At 30.7% G+C, this 4,944-nt stretch overlaps 1 long non-coding RNA gene across 1 annotated transcript; it reads right to left on the reverse strand.

Moving 5' to 3' along the window:
* Positions 1 to 418: 418 nt before the first annotated feature.
* On the reverse strand, positions 419 to 4,184 carry LOC123258648. Its single transcript, XR_006508109.1, has 3 exons — positions 4,171 to 4,184; positions 1,430 to 1,431; positions 419 to 556 (listed from the first exon to the last, which is right to left on the reverse strand). It is a non-coding gene; the product is annotated as an uncharacterized LOC123258648 (long non-coding RNA).
* Positions 4,185 to 4,944: the final 760 nt, after the last annotated feature.

Consider the following 4,944-nt stretch of genomic DNA (forward strand, 5'->3'; position numbering starts at 1 on the left):
CAAAAATTCAACATAACTTTATTAAATAACCCGAGTCAAAAAATTTAGTCTGTTTTATGATTAAAAAAAATTTTTAATATTTTTTATTCAATTAAATTTTATTATGTGTATCTATTTTATATAAGAATTTAATTTGTTTTTGCCCGTAATATTCCCAATTCAGACCAATTTCAGATCATTTTTGACGTTATAATAAAATTGTTTTCTATTGTTTCAAGATCAAAATCAGACTTTTTTATCACAATCATTTAATTGGTTTTGATCGCATCAAGGTCAAAAACAGACCAAAACGTTGCATGATTTTTAGTCGGTTTTTGATCGCCTGTAGATCAAAACCAGACCTTTTACGAATTAGATAGTAATAATAATAATAATAATAATATATTTATTTATTTATTATTTTATTTATGTTCTCGAAGATCCTCTACAGGGCACAGCTTTTCATTCTCTGAAATTGAAATAGTGACTATTCACTATTTCGTAGTGCAATGTATACCAAACGATATTCTTCGCACTACCAAATAGTGAATACCGCTCATTAAATGATGCGTGAAAGCTTGAAAGTATAAAATTTAACATTAATCTTGTCATCCTGTCAACATTTTAATCTTGTCGATATATTCACATTGTGTTTAATAACAATAATTAGAAAACTTTAGATTTAGATCTATAATCAAACGATGAGAACTATTTTATATACGTATGTTAATACAAATTTATTAGTTATCACTGAAACTAATATTCGCAGTTACAAAACTTTTATAATCCATGAAATGTTAAGCTATGACAAATAAATGTGGCAGATGTAAGGTTATAATCGACGTTCAGTTCATAAAACAAAAGAGCGCATGAATATATTATAAATTAATTTATTTTTTCAAATAAATGCGACTTATAATTTTTTATGAGATACTTTTGAGTCCAAAAAATTATAAGTCACCATCTTAGTCGACTTTTGGCCTTCGAACATTTAGAGTGAAAATTGTAGATCAAGAACAGTATACAAGAAAAGTTTTAATATTAAAAATTTTAAATCGTTCTATTGAACTTCAATCAGTATGAGCGATATTATGTTTCAATTTTATGTAGATAATTTATGTAGGTAATTGGGTAGAGCGAAAAATAAATTTTCATTTTTTTTTCTCAATTTGGGAGTAGAATTTGTTGGTTATAAAAAGATAAAATTTTTGAAAAAATAAAATAATTTTTTACTCAATATTTTGAGGTGGCCCGCTGATTTTTAATCATTTTTTTAGTTTTCTCACAGATTTATACATTGAATACATTTTCAAGTTGATTGAAGGAATAAAAATTTTTTTATACTGATATAGGTATAGAACTATTAACTCAAACGACGTGACGAAAATATACGTATACAACACTATAAGTGGGCAAAACAATAAATGAAATAAATGTAAACATATTTAACTACTTGAATCTCTACAAGCATGAACTTTTATATGTAAAAGTTTTGGATAGACAAGAACACATCTTCCAGTGCAGCAGTCGGCATGAGACAGGCACTAAAAATGAAAAAAATTTTTTTATTCGCCATATCCTTTGAATATCTCACTGAAATTCCTTATAAGTTTGTTAGACAACTTACAAAATGTCCGGTTTTAATACAACATTCTTTTTCAATCGTGGATTTAGTTTTTTTCGAAATGCAGGTACCAAAATCCTTTTCTGGAACTTTACTACAATTATTAGAACAGCAATCTTCATCTTTAAAACACTGGAAAAATTTATTTTCATTAAAAAAGTTATTATTTTATCTATTTGCAAACTTTTTACTTGTTATCATAATTGTACTAATTGTTGTATTGTTTTCATAGATCTCCTAATAAAGCAAAAATAAATTTTCACATATTACGCAATCCCATACAGGACAATACGACGGGGCCAGATATGGGCCATGCTTGGCGCAATGCTGTCTATCTCTGGCCCATGCTTGTAAACCCGCTTTGGCCCAGCCTTGGTAGAAGTCTGGAGTGATAACAGGGTGCCAAGCTTGGTTGCCTAGACTGGCCCAAGCATGATAACCAAGACTGGCCCAAGATTGTTAACCAAGACTGGCCCAAGTTTTTAAGCCAAAGCAAGCCCAGGCTTATTCACCACTATAGAATTTACTAAAATAAGTAGATTACAAAATATATTTAGAATTTAATTGTTTAATGTGAAACCAAATTAGTATTAAGAACCCAATTTCGAATAAATTGAATTCTCTGAAATAAAATAGTAAAATTCTACGAAACGATTAAATTATTTTGTATAAAATGAGTAGTTGTTAGTTGAAATTGTTAGTTGAAATTGTTAGTTGAAATTGTCAATAATTTATTTCAATTTTGATGTAGAGCTAACGCAAATTTAGACGACTTAACTCTTAATTTAGACCTAACTTTCGCTAATTATAGAAATAAAGTGAAAATCGCATTTACCCTAACTGAGATTCGAACCCGAGCCGCGTGCTTGCCAAACCAACCACTAACCCCTACGCCGTACGACCGATAAGTTAACGTACATCTCACCATTCATATAAGCTAAATCTATATGGTGACAGTGTGACGGTTCATTATTTATATAATTTATGTTATTTAATATTGTGTTTTGATGAAAATTATCTATTTTTTACAAATGTTTATTAATTTAAAAAAAAAGCAAAACTCAAGTTCTTACATTAACTTTAGACTTTTTAAATCGTTCTGTATATTTTTAATATCATATTATAATATTTTAATTTTTTTTTAAGACCGTATTAATTTTGACGATATAAAATTGTTTTGTTGAAATAATAAATTTTCAATTTTAGCATTTGCTATCAAATATTCGTTAAGTAATAAATATTTACTGTTCCAAATTCTATTACTTAATAATTAATTAAATTTGGATTTCCCATTGAATGGCCAAAGTTAGGTTGCCCAATTCTGGCTCAAGTCTGGGTTGCCATTCAACGGCCAAGGCTAGGCATCCCAGTCTTGGCTAAGGCTCGGGTAATCATTGAGTCGGCCAAAGCTAGGTTGCTCAGTCCTGGCCCAAGTCTGGATCGCCATTGAATGGTCATGGCTGGGGGACTCAGTTCTAGTCCAAGCTCGGGTAATCATTGGATTGACCAAGGCTAGATTGCCCAGTCCTGGCCCAAGTTAGGGTGACTCTAGGCTTAGCCAAGGCTAGGTTATTCAGTCTTGGCCCATGTTAGGGTTACCATCCAACGGCCGAGGTTAGGTTACACAAACTTGGCCCAAGTTAGGGTGACTCTAGGCTTAGCCAAGGCTAGGTTATTCAGTCTTGGCCCAAGCCTGGGTAATCATTGGAATGGCCAAGGCTGATTGCCCAGTTATGGCCCGGGCATGGGACAATATTGGTTTGCCAAGATGGGCTTCCCAACAATGTCCCGGGCATGGCCCCGTCGTTCAACTCTGGGGCTTCCTGTATGGGATAGTGTAAGTTAATTAATTGACCATCCTAAACTCACTACATTTCTTGTAATATTACTATTTTATTGTAAAATTAACTTTTTGTATTCCACCAAAAATTATCAACTTACGTCATTATTATTCATTGTGCAACTGGTAGCTACATTTTTTGGCGTAGTAATAGCCAAGCATTCTCGATAAGTTAAACCGGCCCACGCAATACAAATATTAGAGCAGCAATCAGCGTCAATAAAGCACTATAAAGAAAATATTTCGTTTAATTGCTGTTGTGTCGAATATTAACTCAAATTATGTACTTACATTTGAGTTACTTGGTAAGCATGTTTTTTCAATATTTTTTCCATCTACACTACCGAAGTATAACAAATAAAACGCAATAACCGCTAACATATTTAATTAAAATCAGTATTAATCGAAAGTTTTAGCTACTCTGAAAACTTTCCTGTATTATATCAGTTGCTACCGATTTACCTTCAAAATTCAACGCGCGCTACAATTAAGACCATAAATATCAATTTAGTGATGCCATAAAATACGACTTATAACTGTTTTAACGACTATATTTACTTCCACATATTTTTTTCTCTATATCTTATCAGTTTTTTATTTTTAGGTGATCTGATAATTACTCATACTTGAAAAAAAAAAAAAAAAAAAAAAAAAAAAAAGTATTTTTATTCCCATTCATTAATTTTTTTCTGCGGTGAATAAACTGTTATTTTTGTGGGAAAAATACCAAAGTTTAATATCCATTCCATATTTTGATTGGTACAAAACTTGGTATCATTATGAGTAAAATACCGAAATTAAAATAAAGATAAATTTACCTTTTTTAATTATTAAACTATTAAAATATTAAACAATTTGTAGACAAACAGCCGCTTTTCAAATAATAATTAACAAAACACTCGCTTAATGATATTTGATATTGTTGGAGAAGAAAAACTTTTTCTGTGGGGATTATTTTTCATAAATATTTATCTAAATATTTAATTTTTCTTGAAAAAAACAAAATAATATAATTTACATGATTAATTTTTCACATTTAATGAAAAGTTATTTTAAAAATTATCGCCCGAGTAAAAATGGTGGACTATTACGCCGCACGCTAAAAATTTACTCCCCCTAGCATCGCCGCACCACCACTGCACCACCGCCGCACCAATCCTAAATCATACCTACATTTTCACAAAAAATGGTATCATAATTAATTTATCACGTAATAATTAATTAATAAATAATGCGACTAGAAATCTTAATGTAAGACCTATTGATCAACCTACTTTTAATCAAATGCCTAATATTGAAAAAAAAAAATTTTTTTTAAATCAGGCCAAAGCACCGCGAAATTATTGATTTTTTTAGTCGTATTGTTGATGTAGATTTTTAATTTGGTCCTCGGGTTGCACAGAAGCGGTACGCCTACCGAAATACTCTGAAAGAATTTTAAAAATTGAACTGTGATGGGATTCGAACCTGGATCGTCTGCATGGATGTCTCGAACATTGCC

This window comes from Cotesia glomerata, linkage group LG2, assembly GCF_020080835.1.
Source record: "Cotesia glomerata isolate CgM1 linkage group LG2, MPM_Cglom_v2.3, whole genome shotgun sequence".
Lineage (NCBI taxonomy): Eukaryota > Metazoa > Arthropoda > Insecta > Hymenoptera > Braconidae > Cotesia > Cotesia glomerata.